The sequence below is a fragment of the Panulirus ornatus genome, chromosome 2, assembly GCF_036320965.1.
Source record: "Panulirus ornatus isolate Po-2019 chromosome 2, ASM3632096v1, whole genome shotgun sequence".
Classification (NCBI taxonomy): Eukaryota; Metazoa; Arthropoda; class Malacostraca; order Decapoda; family Palinuridae; genus Panulirus; species Panulirus ornatus.
In genome coordinates this window covers 20,656,977-20,684,173 of record NC_092225.1, presented here as the reverse complement: position 1 = coordinate 20,684,173, position 27,197 = coordinate 20,656,977, and the positions used below count along the sequence as shown (strand labels likewise).

At 44.4% G+C, this 27,197-nt stretch overlaps 1 protein-coding gene across 11 annotated transcripts in view; it reads right to left on the bottom strand.

Annotated features, from left to right (window-relative positions):
* Positions 1-27,197, bottom strand: part of LOC139754027 (discoidin domain-containing receptor tyrosine kinase B-like) — a 466,979-nt gene that overhangs the window by 251,091 nt on the left and 188,691 nt on the right. For 8 of the 11 annotated variants that reach the window (XM_071671021.1, XM_071671002.1, XM_071671058.1 and 5 more), the window contains one exon: positions 4,716-4,749. The exons of the other annotated variants lie outside the window; for them this stretch is intronic. The gene's annotated coding sequence lies outside the window, so the exon portion shown is untranslated. The remainder of the gene's footprint in view (positions 1-4,715; positions 4,750-27,197) is intronic. 11 annotated transcript variants of the gene reach the window in all.

The following is a 27,197-nucleotide window of genomic DNA, read 5'->3' as shown; positions in this document are numbered from 1 at the left end:
AAGAGACTTGAAAAATATTAGAAAAAAAGAAACGAATTAAGCTCACTGAAACGCAAAGGTGGTGTGGGAAATATTTACAGAATATAAATTTAAATGTCAGAGGTCCAGCGTCTATTCAACCCAATACCGGCGAATACGGGTTGGCCTCTGGGTTTTTCCAAACAAATATTTCAAAACCTTCCTGCAAACTGGACCACACTAGTAAAGGTGAACACTTCACACGAGAATGAGACAATGCATCGCTAATCGGTCCGGTACGGTCCGGCGCGCCATCCCCTTCGCTAAGCCAGCCAGATTGGTGACAGACTCCGAGCTGTCGAGGTGGGTGGGTGGGGAGAGACAGTCTTTCAATACGACTTAAGATAAGATAAAGAGGCCATGATATACAGGCCCACCGAGAGGACGGGGTAACCGAGCCAAAACCCCGTCTTTCTCTTGTCATTCAACTCCAAACACCTGAAACCAAGTTCCTACAGGAATAAAGAATCTTCGTCCATTCTCCAGTTTCTACAATCCTGCTCCTTCACACTTAAAACGCAGGAACAGTATAAAGTCAGAAATTAAGCATCGTGCACTCATTCGCGGCAGAAACGAGCATTACATTTTCCACTGATGTCTCTAAACTGAGAGGTGTAGGGAGGTCATCGTTGCTTGGGGTTCAAATAAACTGGGATGCGGTCGCTCCAAAGACGCCACTTAACAATTTTCCGAAAGACGCAACCTGGGTAATGATGGCACAACTTTACCATGGACCAGAGAGCGATGGAATCCTTGTGTCTAAGGAGACTGTGACAAGCAGGTGAGGCAATGACCAGGTCGCCCTCACAGTATATTACCCACCCCATCTGCAGCCACAGGACTCTGCTACGTATACTGTCACTTACGGCTATGTGTACTTCTGCTATGTATACTTCGTCTGAGGAAGTATCTCTTCTGATTAACTACATACACACACACACACACACACACACACACACACACACACACACACGAACAAAAGTTATCAGTATATCTGCGCAAGGCCAATTTAATAGCCGTATGGTTTAAAGGGATGCAATGTAGATTTGTCTGTCATGTGGGATGGTTGTCCTTGTTGTGCTGCCTGACTGTATTTGTTGAGTAGACTTTTTTTCCTTTTTTACTAATGACTGACACGACACGCGCAAAACATGCTCCATAAGGTAAGAATGAAGAACTATATCAGAGCTTCAGAGGTGCGTGTACAACCTAAATCTTAAAGGAAGTAAGGTTTAGGAAGAGTGGAAAGACAAAAGAAGGAAGAGCGTTCACAACTTCGCTCTTCGAGGGAAGGAGGAGGTAACAAGAAAGGGCCAATCCTTGTGTGGTTGATTTCCATATAGAAACTTTGGGAAGCAGCCGCCACGTGGACCTTTGTCATGCGTCCAAGCCGCGGGTGGCAGGAACACATGCATACACCTCACAGGAGCAGTGGCTAAAGTAATGACATACTGAGGAGAGAGAGAGAGAGAGAGAGAGAGAGAGAGAGAGAGAGAGAGAGAGAGAGAGAGAGAGAGAGAAGGCGACAGGACCAAACCCTGAGGGACACCTCCATTAACAGCATACGAAGAGGAAGTCGCTCCACTGGTGACTACTGCAAAAGGACCGACTGGAGAGGAAGCGATGCAGAGAGTAGCATCAAAGCCAAAGGAAAGGAAAGTTCACCAAGCAAAGACTTACACCAAACCCTGTCAAATAATTTGGTGTCGTCGAGGACCACGACCTAATATTCTTTTTATCAACATCCCTGAAGGACGAGAGCCAGAGATAAAAGAGAATATCACCAAAAGACCTTGGTGATAAGGAGGAAAAAAAAAAGATGGGATTCTAAAGCGGCTGTATTTGTAATGTGGATTGGCTGTCTTTGTCGTGTTCACTAGCTGTATTTGTCGTGGCGTCTGGAGGTCTTTGTTGTGTGAACAGGCTGTCTTTGTCGTCCTCACTAGCTGTATCTGTCGTAGAGCCTGGAGGTCTTTGTCGTGTGGTCTGGCTGTCTTTGTCGTGCTTAATGGCTATATTCGTCGTGGCGTTTAGAGGCCTTTGTCGTGTGAGCTGGCTGTGTTTGTCGTGGAGTTCGGAGGTCTATTTCGTGTGAGCTGGCTGTGTTTGTCGTGTGGACTGTTTTCATTTTTTTGTTATGTCGTGTGGACTGGTTGTGAGGCAACGAACCTGAATGCATTAGTTTAATTACTGGCACAAACATATTTTGCCTCCACAACATTAGAAAATATATTACCTGCATCACCGGAATTTGAAAGTTAATGTCACTTAAGTTAGAATATATATATGAAAAAATTTACATTTTCGAATGTAAAGCAAAGCTAATGTCATCACAATGAGATTATAACATTTTCTCTACTTTTTAGTTACTTGGTTCATAAAAAAATACTTAATTTGGTTCATAAAAAAAAAAAATACTTAATGAAACAAGATGTTTATTTTAGGTCTTGAGGACTCCGAGTGCCTTGGACAAGGAAGGTCAGGTGCCTCACCATGTGTGTAAGAACAGTCAGGTCAGGTCAGGTCAGTTCACGTTGCAGACAGGTCACAACGCTGACCTCCTCCCGCTACTGTCAACTTAGACAACAATGTATCACCTGTTAGCGATCGTCGTGAGGCTGGGGAGGCAGTTTCAGACTCCCCAGCACGATGGTACGACCCTTGAGTACGATGGTATGACCCTTGAGCACGATGGTACGACCATTACGACGACCATTACGACGATTAGGTATAACGGCGTGACATCTGACCTGTCCTTTAAGGATCAGGTCAAAATGTCAGGCCATCATACCCAAGGGTCATACCGTCGTACCCAAAGGTCGTACCGTCGTACTCAAGGGTCGTACCGTCGTACTTCAAGGGTCATACGCAAGGGTCGACCGTCATACTTCAAGGGTCGTACCATCACATCCAAGGGTGTACCGTCATACTCAAGGTCGTACCATCGTACTCAAAGGTCGCATCGCATGTGTCCAGATACTGCACCTTCGTCGAGGCGAGGGGTCGCCTTCAAAGGACACCAAAGCAGGAGGGAGTAAGTGGAACCTCACACTGCTATGCTACGCGGTACAGCACCTGCACCTGCTGCACTCACGGTACCGCCGTCGCTCGCTCGCTCACTCCTCCTCCCTCCCTCCCTCACAACCACAGAATAACCCTCCCCCCCTAAGAGAACAACAATCCCTCATGAAACTGAGGCACGGCCACACCTCACGGCTCCAGCCACCCCACAACAAACTCATTGGTCCTCCCATAACTCGCTCATGGTCTCTGCATTACCTGACACCGCCTATCCAGTTTTATTGTTCATGTTATTTTAATTGGACTAATTATGTAGATGTAATTATGTGGGAACAGAGCACCAGAAGTTGAATATTCATAGCGAGATTAACACAAAACATTACGGCCTACACATGGTCAAGTCCGGCAGCACTGCTCTCACCTGACCATGGGGGGAAAAAGGTTTTACTGCATGACGTAATCATGGCATCACGACTACGTCAAGAAAAGTAAGGCATAGAGGACCACTAGCGCTGCTACACACACACACACACACACACACATGGGCTTCGTGGTCTAGTGGTCTACTGTCGCCGCCATAAACCAGAGACGGATCCGCGCCTAAGTTCGAATCATGGGCCCAGCAGTTATGCGACACTCAACCCAGCTGTTCATCCTCCCCTACAGGCCGGTCGATAAACGGGTACCTGGCTTAAGCTAGTGTGTGTGTGTATGTGTGTACACGCATAAGGATAATTATATGGTATATTTACAAAGTTAAGATACGGGGCAACACGAGTATAAAAGTCTCTCCCTGTAACACAAAAATAGTTATCACTTACACACATAGCCTCACTATCCCTCACAAAGGTGTCCCGAATCTTTATATTCAAGTAATGATCATCATAATGACGCTGAAAGCAAACTCAAATCACACACATTATTTGTTTCAAAATGAATAACGCCTATAAGGTATTCTAGTACCAATACTTGCTTGTTGTGTTACTAAGAAAAAACTGAAAACACACCCACAACACAACTGACTTCAACTCACTGCCTTACTTAAATCTTTTTATTTTTCCTCATTAAAACTTCTCATGTGACATTACTTCACCTAGACTTGCTCTCACACTAACAAAATATTATCACCTGGCTGACACTTGTGTCTTACTTACACTTTAATATTCCTCCATTTAAACTTTACGTTTTAATTCTACGAAAAAAAAAAATCACTTCCTCTGAACTTTTATCACCTCAGAAGTAATATCAAGTTACTTAAACGCACATCTTACTTATATAATTTCAAAGTTAAATTTTGGTGAAATAAGCTTTATATACTTAAGATACTTAACGATGTCCAAAACCAATGTTTACTTTCATTCTTCCAGCCCACTCATACCGTATGTAATTCTTTACACACACACACACACATCTAAATCCACATAATTCATAAATAACTAATATAAGTTCATTACTTAAAAGATACGTCACTTTTTTACAAGTAAATACATGGGAGAGTCAGGTAAGAGAGGAACTGATGGTCTATGACAAGGTTATCTACAAGAGGACATCACTAGTATCCTAATTTACTAATCTACATAGATGAAGACATGACAGCTTATAAACAAGATGTGTACAACAGTACAGTACACCTGTGGAGGACACAGTAGCGTAGGATCATGAGGAATGAAACATACCTGGGTCCGGGGAGAGGTGCGTGCAAGGCCAATTCTGCAAGAGAAAAGAAAACTGATTTCAATAACTTATAAGTCAGGTTAAGCACCAGTTTACAATCTTCTTTTTTTCACTAGACGTACATAAGTCACACCAAATCTAAACAGGTGTTATGGATCTTACGCCATTCAGCCCCTCAGATGCTGGGGAAATTTAAGATCCAAATAGTTTCGGAAGTAGAGATTTAAGGTCGTTCCCAAAGCTGAGTTGAAGATGAGACTCCTGACGAAGACGAAGATGATGACCACCACGACGCGCAAGTATGTAGCATCAGACTATACGAATCCCCTTTCACCACCTCCGTGTCGAACGATACGAAAAACCACAGACACATTCCAAACAAAGCCCCAGCATCTGTCTGCACACCCAATGGTAGACCCCGTAAAGGGCAACACGGAGAGCAATCAGGGACACTTAGACTGCTCGTGTCCCATGCCATAATAATGCAGCGGCTTCCTCAATCATGCACACCAACGCTATCCACACGAAGGGAGAGGCGACCGTCCATTCTTAAACACATCGAAGCCAGGAGGTAAAGGTACTTCACACGGTCCTGACTTGCCATACCTACTTGAGTAGGCGACGCACAAGACCCTTCGTCAGGTGGGCCAGCAAGAACTCCACTCGGCACGAGACTGGCCAACACCTCACGCAGTAATCAGATGGAAAATGAACTAAAGACCAGAAATTAATTAAGTTGGTTTTTTAGCTAAGGTTATTAGTATTTAGAAGGGGGGAGGGGGGTCTCTGTGTTGCTGGGAGTCCCTCTAAATTTCATATTCAATCATCAGGTGGAATTGGAAGATTACAGATGATTACCAGTCCATTATGGCACGGATGCAAAAATATCCCATTTTTTCGCGAACACGGGTATTTAGCTTCCTCATCCTGAATGCTTCTTTTGTTCTTTTTTTTTTTAATACGAGTTACGTATGAATTATATCCTCAGTCTATTGATGGTTAATGTAATTATCATCGAAATCAATTATAAGTTCTTTTCTTTCCACACGTTGTGTTGCAGTAAACTGATTAGGTCTTCCCTTGGCGTACAGCGTAGCCTTCAATGATCGTAACTTCGCTGTACATTATATATATATATATATATATATATATATATATATATATATATATATATATATATATATATATATATACGTTGAAATGTATAGGTATGTATATGTGATGTGTGGGCGTTGATGTATATACATGTGTATGTGGGTGGGTTGGCCCATTCTCTCGTTTGTTTCCATGAGCTAACGCAGAGGACAGCGACAAAGTATAACAAATATATATATATATATATATATATATATATATATATATATATATATATATATATATATATATATATATATATATATATCTTCTCCTCAGGACCAATATCCATGGACGTGTAGCACTACCCACAACCTTTCTAAAGGCTGCTGCAGCTTAAGATTGCACGACTTCCATTGGCAGGGAAATGTAGACTCCTTTGGAGTGAGAGGTTCTTTGACAAGGCTGTGCCACGTTCAGTGATACAGCCTCGCAAAAGGTGACCTTTCACTCGCGGTGTACCTTCGGGCGGGCGGGACACACACACACACACACACACACCTTATATATATATATATATATATATATATATATATATATATATATATATATATATATATATATATATATATATATAATGTCTATTTATTTATTCATGTCAGATACAGTGATGAAATTCAATTCACGCAAATGCACAGTGATGAAAATAAAACTCAGTTACATCAATTATGTATTTCAAAAATGCATTCAATATTTGCGTGTGTGTGTGTGTGTGTGTGTGTGTGTGTGTGTGTGCGCGCGCGCAACATGACAATCGCCATCTCGTCACAGGGAAGATAGCGTCGATGGAGAATCCCAGCGCGTCACAAAAGCACCCCATCAGGAGACGTGGTCAGGAAGTAAACCACGTCCTCCTGAATGCCACAGAGGCTTCACACTTCAGGAACGTGAAGTGGATGAAATGTGTTCGTCCATGATGTATCATGGAGTTCCACTATCCTTAGGTTTAGGTCCGTCTCAGGCATGGTCGGCCGTTCTTGTCAACACAATCATAAGTGAATCGAGGATGAAAAAGAGAATCCAAACCAACTCCAAGTCAAGGTGATAAGTAGGTTCTGTACGCGGTCGACCAAAACAGTACGTACAGTTAAAGTGGAAACCATGATGATGTTTGAACGACTGTAAGACAATATGTGGTAGGGAGATGGGGCGACACTAGTATGACACTTCCTCTCTCTCTTTTTGAATAGAGAATGAAACAGGTAAACACACACACACACACACACACACACGAAAATCACATTCATTACTCACTACGTAGCCACAGGTGTGTGAGTGCACAAAACACTCATACACATATATGTATGTGCGAATACAAGATTATCCACACATTCCTATTTTCTAAACACCCAGAACCATACAGAGAATATGCTACACACATACACACACCCTACTAACAAAGGACAACACCTTACACAAACACCCACTGTCCAACACCATACACCAACAATCCCTTATCATACACCCACTGTCCAACACCATACACCTACCATCCCACATTATACAACCAGGATCCCACACTCTGCACTATACACCCAGCGTCCCACATCCAGCACCTACACCCAGCGTCATACACCCCTTACCATACACCCAGCGTCCCACACTCCGCACCATTCACCCAGCGTCCTACAACCCCACACCATACACCCAGCGTCCTACACTCCGTACCATACACCCCACCATACACCCAGCGTCCTACAACCCCACACCATACACCCAGCGTCCTACAACCCCACACCATACACCCAGCGTCCTACAACCCCACACCATACACCCAGCGTCCTACAACCCCACACCATACACCCAGCGTCCTACAACCCCGCACCATACACCCAGCGTCCTACAACCCCACACCATACACCCAGCGTCCTACACCCCGCACCATACACCCAGCGTCCTACAACCCCGCACCATACACCCAGCGTCCTACAACCCCACACCATACACCCAGCGTCCTACACCCAGCACCATACACCCAGCGTCCTACAACCCCACACCATACACCCAACGTCCTACAACCCCGCACCATACACCCAGCGTCCTACAACCCCACACCATACACCCAGCGTCCTACACCCCGCACCATACACCCAGCGTCCTACAACCCCGCACCATACACCCAGCGTCCTACACCCCGCACCATACACCCAGCGTCCTACAACCCCACACCATACACCCAGCGTCCTACAGCAACCCCGCATCATCATACACCCTGCGCGCCCACCACCCACCCCAGCACATCAGGTAGACAGACAATATTGCTAAGCCTGGTTGTATTGGCAACTCGTCAGGGTCCCGTCAGGGGAGGCAGGACTGGTGGAGCTAACCAATTACACAGTTCCTTGTGGCCGTCAGCCGCAGGGGATGACGGACAAGGTAGTGGCAGGTGGGTGGTAGGAGTCGGTGTGGCCTGAGTGGGTCATGTGGGCAGGTGGGTAATGCGAGCAGGTGGGTGGTGGTGGCAGTGTGGGTAGGTTGGCTTGGCTGGTGTGTGAGGAGGGAGGGCAGCTGTGTAGAGAGGTGTGGGCAAATTCAAAGCCTTTTCAGCCTTTCCCTGTAACTCCACTCTAGCACCATCTTTACTGCCCTCCTCTGGACCCTCTCTATCAGCTTTTTGTGCTTCTGCAGGTGCGATGACCTAGCTTGAGAGACATATTCTCGCCTTAGGAATGATGTGAACAGCTTGCTGAATATATCTTTTTCCAGGAACGTGAAAGCATTTCTAATACTTGCTTGCAAAGACTCGGTCTTAACTGTTCTCCTAAAGTGGGACTCCGGCGACAGGCTACGAACAATCTAAATTTCAAGGTCCTTATCACACACACACACACACACACACACACACACACACACACACACACAGTTTATTTCCTGCTAGATTATAATCATATCGAGTTGTTCTCTGACAGTGATCCATCTATTGCTTTACAATTAGTCAGACTGAATTTCAGCAACTGTGTACCAGACTAACTTTTGGGAGTCTGTTTTGACTTCTTTTAAGTTGATGCAATGCTCTTGTGTTTGTTGGCTTCCTCTCGTGACTTCTGCATCATCCACAAACATATTCAGGTAGGAGTCCAAACCCCTGGCAAGTCGTTGACATAGACCAGGTACAGTAATGGTTCCAGAACAGAGCCCTGCAGCACTCAGCTGGTGACCTCATTCCATTTTGAGAAGTCTCCTCTAACATGCGACCTTTGGTCCCTTCCACTAAAATAATCTATGTATTGTTCCTGCCTGATGAAGACCTTCGTAATCAGTACAGCGCGGTACAGTGGCAAACGCTCTCTGGCACTTCGGATAGAAACATTCCACTGAGCCTCATCATTTTCGTCTAAGACAGAGCTCACTCTCACGTAGAAATCTAGGAGGGTCGTTAAAGAATGACCTCCTTTCCCGACACCCGTGCTGTCTCTCACTGAGGTAATTTCTCCTCTATACACACACACACACACACACACACACACACACACACACACGGGGAGAGAGAGAGAGAGAGAGAGAGAGAGAGAGAGAGAGAGAGAGAGAGAGAGAGAGAGAGAGAGAGAGAGAAGCGCAATGACCTCCTAAGTCATCCTGCGTCACCTCTGAGCCACCCATCCATTCGTACTAAACCAGACAACTGCCCCTGAGACGTCTCGCTGCCGGAACTACCAGTGATTTTTACCCAATCCCAGTTTACTGATCAATAAATTCACTGATTCCTGACGTTACTCAACGCTCGGGTTCCTAACCAAAGCTTTTACCAATAACTCCCGAGATTACTGAAGCGAGTGACTTACGCGCTGCTGACCACAAATCAATGGCCAATTAGACACTAAATTTGAAGTAAAGGTGAAATTACTGACCATACGATTATAAAAATTACTGACCATACATTATTCTCAATGAAGTTGTTATCGTCATTATACCTGAAGACTAGCAGTTACTGACGTCATGTATGATGACCAGTTAGATTCCCATCACCAAATTACTGACTGCTGAAATGACTATCATTAGAGTCATGGATCACAATGTAAATAAATGAATTTACCGGCAAGTGAACCTTGCCAAGCCTTCATAGACCACTCAAGGTGATAACTCGAGAAGTTGCTCAACATTTGTAGGAAACCGTAAGGAAGCAATGCGCTGAGTGACCACAAAGACATGGAACAACGAAGTTAGTAAATAATACAGCTCTGGATGTCGAATGTACTGACCACCAACTTACTGATGAAAGGATAGTAAGCTCGTGACTCGTGACTCGATCGTCAAAGAAGTCTGTAAACGTAGTCGATGACTTTCACTATAGTTCCTGACTTTCTGAAGGCCACACTTGTGTTGTTGTTCCAAGTTTCTGATCACTGTGATAGGCTTTAAGGTTTCTGACGACGGCTGTTAATGACCACCTCAAATGCTGACGACCACAATTACCGACGCCCGAGATTACTGGCTACTTTAGTTGTTGATCTGACAAACCAGCAAGTTACGACGTCCAACACTGCAGACTTTCTCAGGGTCGCAGTGTATTCGCAGACGAGGTGAGAACTTCGACTTACCAAAGACAAGATTGACGAGAAATCATGATATTTACACCACTGGTGCTAGAGGGAAGCCTAGTGGGATGGATGACGATAAAGATGGATGATGGACTCCTTCGTCAGGCGATCATCAGTGGCGTAGCTAATACTATGCTCCCTCATGATTACCAAAACGGTTCCTAATGTTACAGGAAATGACAACAAAATATCCTATTCCTTGTCGCTTAAAGGTATCATATGTACTGTTCCACGAAGCCTAAGAAGACAAGGTGTTCCTTCGTACTCTGGAAAGAATATAACCTTTGTGGATAATCTGGCACCAGAGTAATGCTTGCTGTACTCCTTAAAATCTCCACCTCCAGAATTTCAGGTCAGTGATTTCACCTAGAGTAACAATCAACCCATCGATGCTCCTTGCTCTCAGCAAGTGACTGAGCTTGACCACTGGACTCACCGTAAACCACCAGGCTGCTTTTCTTCCTTCCTTAAACCACCAGGCTGCTTTTCTTCCTTCCTTAAACCACCAGGCTGCTTTTCTTCCTTCCTTAAACCACCAGGCTGCTTTTCTTCCTTCCTTAAACCACCAGGCTGCTTTTCTTCCTTCCTTAAACCACCAGGCTGCTTTTCTTCCTTCCTTAAACCACCAGGCTGCTTTTCTTCCTTCCTTAAACCACCAGGCTGCTTTTCTTCCTTCCTTAAACCACCAGGCTGCTTTTCTTCCTTCCTTAAACCACCAGGCTGCTTTTCTTCCTTCCTTAAACCACCAGGCTGCTTTTCTTCCTTCCTTAAACCACCAGGCTGCTTTTCTTCCTGCCTTAAACCACCAGGCTGCTTTTCTTCCTTCCTTAAACCACCAGGCTGCTTTTCTTCCTGCCTTAAACCACCAGGCTGCTTTTCTTCCTTCCTTAAACCACCAGGCTGCTTTTCTTCCTTCCTTAAACCACCAGGCTGCTTTTCTTCCTTCCTTAAACCACCAGGCTGCTTTTCTTCCTTCCTTAAACCACCAGGCTGCTTTTCTTCCTTCCTTAAACCACCAGGCTGCTTTTCTTCCTTCCTTAAACCACCAGGCTGCTTTTCTTCCTTCCTTAAACCACCAGGCTGCTTTTCTTCCTGCCTTAAACCACCAAGGCTGCTTTTCTTCCTTCCTTAAACCACCAAGGCTGCTTTTCTTCCTGCCTTAAACCACAAGGCTGCTTTTCTTCCTTCCTTAAACCACCAGGCTGCTTTTCTTCCTTCCTTAAACCACCAGGCTGCTTTTCTTCCTGCCTTAAACCACCAGGCTGCTTTTCTTCCTTCCTTAAACCACCAGGCTGCTTTTCTTCCTTCCTTAAACCACCAGGCTGCTTTTCTTCCTTCCTTAAACCACCAGTCTGCTTTTCTTCCTTCCTTATCCTCAATCTTACAATGTCACCTTAGGATCTAACGCTAAGTTACCAAACCAAGTGATCCTCTGTTGTACCAAGTGCACTGATGATACCTTTATTTGGGAGTGAGGTCGATAACGTCCCTCCAATGTGTTGCTTACGAGGGAATAATCTCACTTTACCAGATTTTCTTCAATGTTGCTAAAGACACATTAGTGACGGAGGACATACAGTAATGAGTGTAATCAGGAAATAATAATCATACAGTACTGAGTGTAATCCGGAAATAATAATCATACAGTACAGTGCAATCCGGAAATAATAATCATATAGTGGTGAGTGTAATCAGAAAATAATAATCATACAGTATTCTGTGTAATCAGGAAATAATCATACAGTAATATGTGTAATCAGGAAATAATAATCATACAATAGCGAGTGTAATCAGGAAAAATGATCATATAATGGTCAGCGTAATCAGGAAATAACAATCATACAGTGGCGAGTGTAATCAGGAAATAATAATCATACAGTGGTGAGTGTAATCAGGAAATAATAATCATACAGTGGTGAGTGTAATCAGGAAATAATAATCATACAGTGGTGAGTGTAATCAGGAAATAATAATCGTACAGTGGTGAGTGTAATCAGGAAATAACAATCATACAGTGGTGAGTGTAATCAGGAAATAATAATCATACAGTAGTATCTGTAATCAGGAAGTAATCATACAACAGTGAGTGTAATCAGGAAAAAATGATCATATAATGGTGAGTGTAATCAGGAAATAATAATCATACAGTAGTATGTGTAATCAGGAAATAATAATCATACAATAGTAAGTGTAATCAGGAAAAAATATGATCATATAATGGTGAGTGTAATCAGGAAATAATAATCATACAGTAATGGGTATAATCATGAAGTTCTATCCGCTCGTTGCGGTGAGTGGAGGGGTAATAACTGTAAACTTGCGAATACAATCACGACTTTCCTTCTTGGTGGTGAGTGGAGGCAGTAATGGTTCACCACAGTGGCAAGGAACGTGGCAGGTTAAGTGGCAAGCTCCCGACCATGACGTGGGCCCACTATGGATGGAGGCCGGGAGTAAACCGTCTCAACTTCTCTGTTGATTTTTGCAGCTGCAAAACTTTCTAGTCCTCGTTTTCCTCTGGAGTTAGCGAGCCTTCACAAGTATAACAGGGAGACAAGGGGTAGCTGTCACCACATACACACACACCTTCCGGTCTGTGCCAGTGGTGCTCCTGCCCAGCTTCCCAGCACACACACACACACACACACACAACCAGGAGTGAAGTGGCCCACTGGATCAACCCCTTCACCAGTGGCCACCACTACACCAACTCTACGGTTGTCGGAGCCATTCTTCCACGTCTACTGTTGTCACGTTTCGAGCACCATCTATACATGCACGCCAGTGCCACAGCTCTACTAAATACGCCAGTGCCACAGCTTTAAAGGTGTCAGTACCATACTTTTAAGCCTGCCAGTGTCACAATTTATCTGCGCTACAGCGCTATGGTTGGTGGTCCTATATATCCCCCGAGCCACTGGGTCTTTCAAAGTCGTATATTCAGCGCCACTCATGCCACACCTGTAGGACCAACACTGCCACACATCTAGGTCAGCAAACATGTAAATGTGCGTAGCGCGTACAGCAGTGGTTGGAGTAATAGCAGTTTACTGCATGAACTGTCGTCGGGTAAACATAGAACTATAAACCACAAGAAATAGCGTGGCTGTAAAAGATAGAGTGGGTGAGTATTAGCCTTTACACAGGTACCGGGATGGAGGTTAATCAAGTCAATATATCACCAATGATGTTCACAGACAGGGCAAAGATTGGGAGGCCTCAGGGCGTATACACTCGGTCCGTACGCTAACCTAACACAAGGAGCGGTGTCCGACCGTTTCGAAGCCATCGGTCAGTAAAAAAAAAAAAAAAAAAAAAAAAAAAAAAAAAAAAAAAGCAGAGAAACCAGTGACCTACAAACGACAGACGACGACGAAGACGAAAATGACGCCGACGAACATTACCATAATGTAATCTCAGCGACGGTGTGATAAAAATGAGATGAAACAGTAGTGGCAAGACCCGACCCGACCCGACTCGACTCCCCAGACACCCCTACAACCACCCATTCCCATCCCCGGGGGCTTAAGAAAATTTCTGAGTCACGTTTGAATATGTGGCGTGTGTACATGAATACAAATCACCCGGTGAGGAAGACTAAGGAAAGGAAAATTCATGACTTTTTAATGACTTTTCCAAAACTCAAAAAAAAAAGAATGGATATAAATACGTAAAAATATATATGTTTAAATTTACATTACTCTTTCAGAGCAATCTGTGACACTGGCTTTTCTTCGTGATTTTGGGTTTTATTATGACCGTGGCATCTATGATGGGATGTCTGTACCACACTATCCCCCAGGGTTGTCTGTGCCACAATGTCCCCGGGGCTGTCTGCGCCACATTGTCTCAAGGGCTCTCTGTGCCACGCTTCCCCCCCCCCTACCCCCTTGGCTCGCTGTGCCACACTCCCAAAGGACTTTCAAACGCCACACTCCTCCTGTGCCATCTGAGCCACACTCCCCGAGGACTATCTATGCCAGACTCGCTCCCCACCAACCCCTCCCCAAAGACTGTCGCCGAGAGTCACACACTCTCTCCCTCCTGTCTGTGCCACACTCCTGAGCCGCTGCACCACACAGACTATACGTCTGACGTAACAAACGAGGTCTATAACTAGAGCATTTTGCAGTGTCTGGTGGGAGGGTGGGTGGGTGGGTGGGTGGGTGTCAGAAAGTCCTGGCAGCATTTTACAGCTCCGCCTATGTTCATCCCCCTCATATTTATTGCAACCCGCTACACTCTCTTTATTTATCACCACCATTAAACCGAGTTAATAAATCATGTGTGTTTGCTCCGAACATTCAGTGTATGCGAGTCGTATTGTATGTATGTTGTGAATGTATGCGAGTCGTATTGTATGTATGTGATGTGAGTGTATGTGAGCCGTATGTATGTATGTATGTGTTGTGAGTGTATGCGAGTCGTATATATGTGTTATGAGTTTACGCGAGTTATACTGTATGTGTTGCGAGTGTACGTACATTTTACGTAAATGTATGAGAATTATGAGTGTACGTCGCATGTATAAAAATACATTGTATGTCACACACACATGTATGAGTTTCTCATACTATGGCATCGGCCGAGGCTGATCATCCGTATTATGACAATTATTGCCATTTGGCGCATTCTGTATGCGAAGGCACCAGACCGTATTTGTCAAAGCCCTTTCCCAACATCTGTGGATATCACATCAATATTCGGGTTGTATCGCAGTGATCCAACAGCCGAGAGAGAGAGAGAGAGAGAGAGAGAGAGAGAGAGAGAGAGAGAGAGAGAGAGAGAGAGAGAGTGGTCATCCCGTCCAAGAGACCCTTGGCGTGGCTAGCGAGAGCTGGCAAGAATGAGCGCGTCTCCTCTGTTGTAATTTCTCTCAAACGTTTTCTTCTTGAGTGTGATGTTAGTGCTGACGGTTCGGCAGAGGGCTGGGGAGCTGCACTGTTTCCTCTGTTGCTTGGGAGGTGTTAAGAACTGCTTTGTTTGTAAGTGTTAAAGGCTGGAAAGTATTAGGAACTGCTGTTTCCTACCTGTTATTGCTATTTGGAATGTGTTAGGAACTGCTTTGTTAGCTCTGTTATTGCTAGTATTTGGGAAGTGTTAGGAACTGCTTTGTTTGCTCTGTTAGTGTTAAAGGCTCGAAAGTGTCAGGCACTGCTTTGTTTGCTCTGTCTCACAGTAAACGTTAATGCTCCAGATTTCAAACTAGGATGGTAACACTGAATGAACCTCCTACATCCATCCATCCTGGCCCATCTTACAGGGACTGAAGTCTTGTGTTTAAACTTAGCATTTGAATGCAAGTATTGTTTCCTTTCCTCTACCTCAGCCATAGCTCTTTTTTTTTCTCCTTTTCCCGCGATTCATACGATGCTTTACAGTCAAGTTCTCCCATTCATATTTGGCCAATTTGTCCTCCTTTGATGAGCAAGTCAGGGGCCCTTCCGGAGGTCTACTTTTCCTCTTCCTAAGAAAAGAGAGAGAGAAAATGAGAAAGCAGACTCGGTTCCTAATTCTAACACGGCAAGGTGGGAAAGAAGGCCACCTATGAGAGAGAGAGAGAGAGAGAGAGAGAGAGAGAGAGAGAGAGAGAGAGAGAGAGAGAGACTCTACTCTTGCTCCAAATGGGATCTTCTTTACGTGTTTGGAGTGGAGCGTTTCTGTCGTGCCACTCTACACTCTGAATGATTATACCATTGATAGTTCCCTGTCCACGACGGCACGACCCTGGGTGTGTGACGATCCCTCCCCCACCTAACCAGACTCTAAACAGGAGCAAGTCAAAGGCCTAGCTAGCCATTACCATACCACCTCCCCCCCTCCTCGCCCAGGGTCGTAGCGTAGCGTACGAGGGTCGTATCGTTGTGCTCAAGGGTTGTATCGTTCCGCTCAAGGGTCGTTCCGTCGTGCTCAAGGGTCATAATGTCAAGCAAGCTCAGGGAGCTAATCTCATCCAGCCTCCCCCATGGCGTCCCACACTGTGCTGTGAGAGGCTACCATCAACACTTGCATTCTGCTCGAGTGACGTAATATGACGCAGCGTCAACAATACTTGTGGAAATAAAAGCCATCATTTCATTGTCTCTGGCTGCTTCCCTGGTACAGCGATCGACAGCAAATTTGTCCTCGTCTACCATCTATTGATCTAACAGCAATCTTGTCCTCGTCTACCATCTACTGATCTAACAGCAAATTTGTCCTCGTCTACCATCTATTGATCTAACAGCAAACTTGTCCTCGTCTACCATCTATTGATCTAACGGCAAACTTGTCCTCGTCTACCATCTATTGATCTAACGGCAAACTTGTCCTCGTCTACCATCTACTGATCTAACAGCAAATTTGTCCTCGTCTACCATCTATTGATCTAACAGCAAACTTGTCCTCGTCTACCATCTACTGATCTAACAGCAAACTTGTCCTCGTCTACCATCTACTGATCCAACAGCTAACTTGTCCTCGTCTACCATCTATTGATGTAACAGCAAACTTGTCCTCGTCTACTGATCTATTGATCTAACAGCAAACTTGTCCTCGTCTACCATCTATTGATGTAACAGCAAACTTGTCCTCGTCTACTGATCTATTGATCTAACAGCAAACTTGTCCTCGTCTACCATCTATTGATCTAACAGCTAACTTGTCCTCGTCTACCATCTATTGATCTAATAGCAAACTTGTCCTCGTCTACCATCTATTGATCTAACAGCAAATTTGTCATCGTCTACCATCTATTGATCTAACAGCAAACTTGTCCTCGTCTACCATCTACTGATCTAACAGCTAACTTGTCCTCGTCTACCATCTATTGATGTAACAGCAAACTTGTCCTCGTCTACTGATCTATTGATCTAACAGCAAACTTGTCCTCGTCTAACATCTATTGATCTAACAGCAAACTTGTCCTCGTCTACCATCTATTGATCTAACAGCAAATTTGTCCTCGTCTACCATCTATTGATCTAACAGCAAACTTGTCCTCGTCCACCATCTATCAATCTAACAGCAATCTCGTCCTCGTCTACCATCTATCGATCTAACAGCAATCTTGTCCTCGTCTACCATCTATTGATTTAAGTTGCTGCGCGATACATTATATCTTTTAGGGAAATGACTGACATTTGGGGACGTCCAAGATTATCATGAAATGATCCTACATTGCTTACTTGTTTTGTAGATTTTTTTTTCACTTAAAATAAAATCAAGGACAGACAAATATTCAACGATGTTAATCATCCATAAATAAATCTGTTCAATAACGATAAACACACATTTCGTCTTGTAAACACGAAATTCATTTTTCTTTTTTTCGTTTTAGATTTCACCCAGCCTCCTTGAGGCATCCACCAGTTTTAAAGAATATCATTCCCATTCACAAGTTTCAGAGGTATCTGTATGGTAATATACCGTCTATATATACGACATGTTGCTCCTCCTCAAGTTACTTTCTTCCTCGCTTTTGTGAGGGAGGGAGTTGGATGGGGAGGTGCCTTCAGCTTTACTATCCTGCCTCTATCCCTTAACGAGATGAGGAACCCGGGGAAACTATCAACTGTCCTCCACCAGATAACCTCGTCAGGGACCACCAGTTCTCCTGGTACCTGTCCTTCCCTTGTACTTCACGTATTTTTTTTGCGATTTTGCGCAAACATACAACATGAATCGAGTCAAATCTATCATCGTTTCCTCCCACACCGTCTGACGATTTTGCAAGAGGGTTGTTACGAGCTAATCTTCAACGTATAACCCACTTCCCTCACAGTACGTCGCTGGCAGCGAGCGACTGCGTCAGTTCCTAAACGTCTTGAGAGAGCAGCTACCTCGTCATGGCCAGAAGCGGCAAGGAAGATAACCAAGGGCTCAAGAGAGAGGGAAGAGCCAGCCAAGCGTTAGTCTTTCTACAATCTGGACTATAGTTTACAACCTACATGGTAAAGTAGGTTGTAAACTGAAGTGCATGCTTGCTTTGTGTGTGTTGTGTGTGTGTGTGTGTGTGGTTAGTATCAGGGAGGTGGGTTACAATGTAGTTGTTTCCTCTGCGTTTAAAATAACGCTATAGGACAAAGTATAAGCGATCTCAACCTCAAACACGAGAGTAATGGTTACGTTTGACCTTGATGCTTTTTTGTTTTTTTTTTCTTCCAATGCGAATGTACATAAATTGCATTAAAACACTAACGGTATCAGCATACATATTAATCCTGAACAAAAACTTTAATCTTCTGTGCAGCCGACCTAATGGTCTGCTCCACGATCTTTTTGCGTTTATTAATTTGTTAATTAACCTGCGATCCTTTGTGGCTCTCCAACGCATTTCTCTGGAATGAGTTACATAGTTCATACCAAAGTCCACTTACAACCGTAACCTTCCACTTCTACCCAAAAAAAAAAATCTGCAACAGGTTTCACAGCTTTATATTTTGAACTAAGTCTTAACCCTTGTTTTGTGTTCCCTCTTCGTCCATCTGTTAACGGAAGAAGGAAAAATGAATGTATGTATCCAACGCAAGCAATGGGTGTGGCTTCTACGCTGCCATATACACACACATCTCTTGTGGGAGCAGCCTTGCTCTCTACAACACTCGCGTACTGTCGCTATGGTATGAGGCGTGAAGATATACCAGCATTCTTAACCCTCCGAGCTAACTTGAAGTTCTCATTAACAAGGAGTCAAACTGGGAAATATCATACGTTGTACTTTTTCCGACTGATGTATCATATCTGAATTTCAATTTCCTTCCTACTACGTGTACAGAATCAGCTCCTCTGTGTGTGTGTGTGTGTGTGTGTGTGTGTGTGTGTGTTCCTGCCTTTGCAGATACCCTTTTAGCAGTGTGGCAACTGTATGGACGTGGGCTGTGATACGCTGCTGTGCTCCATTTTTTAAGAAATGAAAATGAAATCCCTCGTGACTGCTGCTTCAAACGAGTGAGAGGAAGTTGACCCCCCCCCCCCCCGACGCCAACAGTTAACCCACACTATGTAGGTTTAGTGACCTTCCCTGAACCAGGATGGACAAGAAAGAAAAAAAAAAAGGTCGTCATCCAAACATATTTTTTTCTCTTTTCTAATCTTATATTTTCTACTATTTTGTTAGTCAACCCTTTAGTTTTGGGTATGATTTTTCAATCATGGCTTAAATTCAGCTCTACGAAAAATAATGATCGTACTTTTCAAACTGCTGTTCTCCCATGATGTTTTGATTTGCAATCGTCATTATCTACAAAACAACTAGTAAATCTATTCCCTGGCGAAATTATACAAATCTTTCTTGTTATTAACCTCTTGATATACGGTACGACTTTTAGGCATGATGGCATGACCTTTGACCTGACCCTTAAAGTTTAGGTCAGTTAATAGTCACTTCATTATACTCAAACGTTGTACCGCTGCGTTCAAACGTTGTACCTTCGTGTTCAAACGTTGTCCCTTCGTGTTCAAACGTTGTGCCTTCGTGTTCAAACGTTGTGCCTTCGTGTTCAAACGTTGTGCCTTCGTGTTCTAACGTTGTACCGTCATGTTCAAACGTTGTATCGACGTGGTCAAACGTTGTGCCTTCGTGTGCAAACGTTGTACCTTCGTGTTCAAACGTTGTACCGTCCTGTTCAAACGTTGTACCTTCGTGTTCAAACGTTGTACCTTCGTGTTCAAACATTGTACCTTCGTGTTCAAACGTTGTACCGTCGTGTTCAAACGTTGTACCTTCACGTTCAACGGTGCTAATAAACACAGGTCCATCCACAGAGGTTACACCAGTCTTCATCAGTCCATGGCAATAATATTTACGTGTTGACTGTGGGTTGGCCAACCACCGCATCCACATTTTAAACAGGTCTTGACGAGTTTACAAACAGGTGGAGACGATGCTTGTAAAATATCAAATTGGGGAACATCATAAAGGTTAAAAAAAAAATATATATATATATATATATTTAAAAACTTTTAAGTTACAGACGCTGACGTTCGTGAACACATGGGAAATTAGAATGTTCTTCTGGTAATATGCCAGAAAAAAAAAAAGACGAGAGAATTTTTTCCCCAAGAGTCACCTTCAGACCTGCACAATCTTTCACCTCCGTCACGTTCGTAATTCTGGAGAAAATATAAATTACGAGTTAACTGCCACTTTATTTCTGTGACGTGACGTGACGTGACGTGACGTGACGCCTTCCTGCCTTCCTTTGTTGATGCTGTCGTGGTGGGTGACGCAGGGTGACGGTCCATACACTCAAACACATACACCGTCACCAAAGGAAAGCCTCAGCTCCAAACCTTTCAAGAAAAAGGAATGCAGACCTCATTGCCATACATTATTTTCCATAGTAAATACAAAGTTACGTCTGAAACTGTATAATACACACACACACACACATATATATATATATATATATATATATATATATATATATATATATATATATATATATATATATATACGTTGAGATGTATAGGTATGTATATGTGCGTGTGTGGACGTGTATGTATATACATATATATATGTGGGTAGGTTGGGCCATTCTTTCGACCGTTTCCTTGCGCTATCTCGCTGACGCGGGAGACAGCGACAAAGTAATAATAAATGAATAATATAATACATATATATATATATATATATATATATATATATATATATATATATATATATATGTAAGGCATGTGTACGTGTAGGAAGAGAGGAAAGTGATTGGTTCTCAGTGAATGTAGGTTTGCGGCAGGGGTGTGTGATGTCTCCATTGTTGTTTAATTTGTTTATGGATGGGGTTGTTAGGGAGGTAAATGCAAGAGTTTTGGAAAGAGGGGCAAGTATGAAGTCTGTTGGGGATGAGAGAGCTTGGGAAGTGAGTCAGTTGTTGTTCGCTGATGACACAGCGCTGGTGGCTGATTCATGTGTGAAACTGCAGAAGCTAGTGACTGAGTTTGGTAAAGTGTGTGGAAGAAGAAAGTTAAGAGCAAATGTGAATAAGAGCAAGGTTATTAGGTACAGTAGGGTTGAGGGTCAAGTCAATTGGGAGGTGAGTTTGAATGGAGAAAAACTGGAGGAAGTGAAATGTTTTAGATATCTGGGAGTGGATCTGGCAGCGGATGGAACCATGGAAGCGGAAGTGGATCATAGGGTGGGGGAGGGGGCGAAAATTCTGGGGGCCTTGAAGAATGTGTGGAAGTCGAGAACATTATCTCGGAAAGCAAAAATGGGTATGTTTGAAGGAATAGTGGTTCCAACAATGTTGTATGGTTGCGAGGCGTGGGCTATGGATAGAGTTGTGCGCAGGAGGATGGATGTGCTGGAAATGAGATGTTTGAGGACAATGTGTGGTGTGAGGTGGTTTGATCGAGTGAGTAACGTAAGAGTAAGAGAGATGTGTGGAAATAAAAAGAGCGTGGTTGAGAGAGCAGAAGAGGGTGTTTTGAAGTGGTTTGGGCACATGGAGAGGATGAGTGAGGAAAGATTGACCAAGAGGATATATGTGTCGGAGGTGGAGGGAACAAGGAGAAGAGGGAGACCAAATTGGAGGTGGAAAGATGGAGTGAAAAAGATTTTGTGTGATCGGGGCCTGAACATGCAGGAGGGTGAAAGGAGGGCAAGGAATAGAGTGAATTGGAGCGATGTGGTATACCAGGGCTGACGTGCTGTCAGTGGATTGAATCAAGGCAAGTGAAGCGTCTGGGGTAAACCATGGAAAGCTGTGTAGGTATGTATATTTGCGTGTGTGGACGTATGTATATACATGTGTATGGGGGGGGGGGGTGGGCCATTTCTTTCGTCTGTTTCCTTGCGCTACCTCGCAAACGCGGGAGACAGCGACAAAGTATAAAAAAAAAAAAAAAATATATATATATAATGAGAAAAACATATACAGAAATTTTGCCTATCTCTACCTCAAAACACCATTTAACTACAAACAAATAGGCAATCTTTTCCCCTCCATATAAAACATCCTGCCGACTGACTTGCCAATATTCTGGCTCTGGTTTTATGAGGGAGTCGAGAGGCGAGATGTAAGAGTACTGTGGAGGGAAATAATGGCAAGGGGAACACTGATTTGTTTCCCCAACGCGGGAGTTGTGTGTGTGTGCGTTCCACAGCCCAGGTAGCCAACTCACCCCCACCACCACCCAACAGTAAACTGTCGCTCTCACCCCAAGGCCGCCCACCGTGACGCCAGCCGATCCATTAGGCTTCGCCCACCCGGGCGGCAGCTTCCAATAGGCCGCCCACACGGGCGTAAAACAAAGGGTGGACGGAATGGTTACCTAACGCTCCCAATGGTTACAGCTGACCCCCCTGAGCACGACGGGCATTGTCCCCCTGACAGCTAGGTCGCCTCCTAGCTGTTGTCACCTCCCAGCTAGGTCACCTCCCGGCTGCGTCACCTCCCAGCTGCATCCCCTCCCAGCTGCGTCATCTCCCGGCTGCGTCACCTCCCAGCTGTCAGGAACACAGGTGGGATGAAATGCTAACTGACAGAGGAGAGGAAACTACCATCTGATTGGGAGAGACACAGCTAATAAGAAATAGGCAGTCTGTTTATATGGTCATTAACCGAGAAAACGTAATGGATCATCTCATCAGAAGCAGAATTCCAGATGTATTTCAAAATCTGAACAATTTCATCTCTATTGTTCCCTCAACTTGCAAAAAGGTTTGCTTGACACACCTTTGTGTGTGTGTGTGTGTGTGTGTGTGTAAAACTAATGCTTTCTGTATTTTACAATGGCTGGGAAACGGGTATGAAAAAACATAAAAGATAAAATCCAAAATACTTGATAATGTTTTGAATGAATCTGTCGTATCATTTTTTTTTTCTTTCCTTTCCTTAACCTTCCTTCCCTCTTACTTCATCTCTTGCTTCGTTCCATCACTCTGCAGTTTTTTGTCGCATTCAAGTGAATTCAACTCACAGAGAGAACAGATGAAACAAGTCTCAAATAATAATATGCAAACATATGTTACATTCATACAACTTCTGATGGCGAAACTTGAGTTGGTCTGAGCCGGTCTTCGTACCACCGGTTCTCAAACCTCCGGAAGCCCTCCCCGGCAGCCGTGACTCTACTTCCCTACACTGACTCGCTTCCTACTTTCCCTAAGTGGTCTGGAGGTACCTTAAGTAAGGCGGCCCTGCCTCCAGAACTTCGGTCAACGAAGTCATCATACGAGTCGACTAGGCACAGTCAGTCAGCTCCCAGTCGTCTTTCTAAGAGTCTTCTCGACTACTTTTGCCTCTCTGTCTCTCTGTACATCTACCTACCTGTCTGTCTGTCTGTCTCTGACTGTCTATCTTTTGTCTTATGTTATCTGAGACGCCATGGGCAACTGAGGCCCTTATTAAGGCCATCTTATTAACGATATATATATATATATATATATATATATATATATATATATATATATATATATATATATATATATATATATATCCTAGCCCGAGCCAAGCACTATTTCTATCGACCAACTCCATGGGGCGGATGAACAGCTGGGTTGACTGCGGACAAACTGCAACAACTAGAATTCGAACTTATGCGCTCGACCCTGGGCGGCACATGAATGCGTCACGAGGAGGGACGCTAACCGCTACACTATGGAGGTCCAATCTATATTCTATCTACCAAGATATCTATCTATCTACCTATCTATCTATCTATATTCATGTACATACATGCCACCACGAAGTTCTGTATGCGGAGCACACAGGAGGGTCTGGTGGATCAGTGATGGGAACAGACAGGTAGGTCTGGGGATCAGTGATGGGAACAGACAGGTAGGTTTGGGCATCAGTGATGGGGGAACTAGTGACATGAAGACACACGGGTGGGTGAAGCGGGAGGTGATGGGAACTGGGTGGGGAGCTACGGGATCGGTATTAATGGCCGCCGCTCCTGCGTCAGACAATAATTTATTTAAACTTTGTATGAGAGACTTGGCAAAGTTGTAATGACGGTGGTGTTCAAGGGCGTCGTCGCTCGCGGGTCTTGAAGACGGCGGAGGGTGGCGGGTATGAAGGAAGAGGAAGCAGTAGAACGGAAGGAATGATACGCAAAAAAAAGGAGAGTTGGAGAGAAGTAAAGAAATAAGAAAGAAAATGGGGAAGCATAGAAGGGAAACTGTGAAGAACATGAAGTGAGGGGGGGTTAAAGCTAACAAGACGCGGAGGAACAGTAAACACGTATAAAGTAAAAAAAAAAAAAAATGGATGAGGAAGAGCGAGTTACAGAAAATATCAGGGAAGAAAGAAGGAAGGAAAAGGAAAAGAAGAGACAGAGAGATGAATTAAGTGTGGAAAAGGAGATTAAACCTTAAAGCGTAAGACATAACACCAGGCAAAGAGTGAGTAAAGACGAGCGAGGCGAGGAGGGAGCTACGATGGGTCAAGATATTAAAAAAGATAATGTATGAGCGGACACTCCCTGCCCACCCACCCATCAACCAACCAACCAACCACGACACCGCAAAAAAAAAAAAAAAAAAAAAAAAATTACCGCCGGTAATTTGAAACATAAACCTCATTAAACCAAGCGGCCGCAGAGGTATTCTGGCGTTCCACCCGACTTAACTGTTATCTCCATCCTTACTCACGCGGCTCAACACACGCCCGCGAGCAACGCTGATCATCTCGATCTCTAGCGATGATTATAACCGGGTAATCACACTGCAAAACACGACAGGGCGAACTGGTCAAAACATACGAGATATAAATGATTTTCCATGACCAATGTCACGGGAATGGACGCCATCCGACAGTCCCTAGAGGGACATTAATGTGTGTATTTACTTTAGTGTCACTGCCCACACACACACACACACACACACCTGTGGCTCCCTTGTACGTGATGCACGACACAAACACATACGTGACAGCTCAGTACAAATGAGCAAGCCTGACGCTGCTACTGATATGCGGGAATAAATCAATATCATTCAATAAGTAATAAAATACAAGCCGTAATAATAACCATCCATGTAAAGCGAACAAATGAATCAACCAGATGAAACCATTCACGAACCAAACATAAATCATGGAAAACATTTGGAATTATTTCTTTTTTAAAGTTGTAGTTGGTAGACACCAGAGGTCAGAGTCTGTGCTACTCACTGCACTCTAAAACACACACACACACAACACGCACATACATACGACCACCAGTTCCTCCTACTAGTTACCATAAGACCAGACGACCCTCCACATCCCATACACTGTAGCGAACGACTGAACAAGACTCCCAGTAATTATGTTTCCCAACCATCGATTGCAACGCTCCTCATACAGGCAACAGGAACGGGACACCCGTGGCCTATGTTGACACTCATCCTAGGATAACCGACTCACTGCCAGGTGGGTGTAGTGGAGACTTGGTGTAACGATGGTAAGCGAAGGTGCGTCTCAACACGCCACAGCTTCTTACACCACACTAAGGTGTAGTCAAGGTCAGTGTACGGGTAGCTGGACGTGTATCATAATGAGTGTAATACACGAAGGTGCACCATTCCAGAGGGCAGTCGAGACTAGGTGTACCAAAGCTGGGTGTCGCCAGGCTGGATCTACCAAAAATAACGACACAAGGTTAGGTGAACCAGGGCCGAGTGTAGCCGTGTTGGGTGTACTAGTGGTGAGTATAGTCCAGAGTTAGGTGTATCAGGACGAGGTAGGGAGAAGACGTCTCCGCCATGGCTTTAAAGCCAACAATATGGCCGGCAGTCGACACACACAAGACCACACGCTTCAATAAATCACAATAACAGTGGCCCAATTAACCCTAGTGTACTGTAAGCAGACGGGCTTCTAGGCCAGCAGTGGTGATTACTCCGGTTATTGATGAGGCGGATCCCATTAACCGGAGAGTAACTGGCAGGTAACCGGCGGGTAATTGTTTAGCGAGGGGGGCCTGAGGATCGTGTCGGCCATGGTCATCAGGAGGGGCCTGCGTCCGTCCTCACGCCGATGATTTCCAGATACCTCCTACCTCCGGGAAGACCTGACGCGCCTGGTCCAGCGCCTGTGGGATTTGTAGATTTGCAACTGCTGGTAATTTTACCGTCCTGTAGTGATCTGTTGTCACGTTAGTAGATCATGTGAAGGCAGACGGCGAAGCCTCTATTCTATGACAAAGTTGTACGGTAACAGAGTAGGACTTGGGTATGTTGTGTGGTTCTTTGAGGTGCCGGAAACCTGTGGAGGATAAAGAGTAAAAAGGGGCAGTGGACATGTGGAAGTTAAGGGGCTAAGGGGACGTGGGCAAGTGAAGGTTGCGAATTTAAAGGATCCTTAAACATGTGAAGGATGTGGCGGCTGCGAGGTTAATGGACTCGGAACATATGTCTGCTAGAGAAAAACCAGGCCTCAGACGTGTGAAAACTGAAGGCTGCAGAACTCAGCCAAGGTAAAAACTATGGCTAAGGTCCAGTATGCGTTGGTGGGTGGAGGGTTGCGGCATACACGCAAACATATGGGATGTAAGAGAACGTGGCACTGTACAGGAGAATTCTCGTATAACTTCGCATAATTACCAAAGCAGAGGCGAAGAGCCCACAACTATAGCAAATTCTACTGTGTGTGGAGTTCCCAAGTGCTGAGCTTGTGTGTGTTAGCCTGCGCTTAGTTCCCAGTGTACGGGGAGAGGTGAGGGATGCGGCGCGACGCTGGCTAGGTTGTGTCCCTCAAGGCTATCAGCTCACACTGCACCTCTAACAGTTAACCCACTCTTGGTCTCCATGTATCTGTTGACATTAAATGTCACTCCTCAATCTTGGCTCGTGTGGCACTATATCTCTATTCATCATGGTTACTTTTATCCTATCTTTCTTTCTTCATCTTT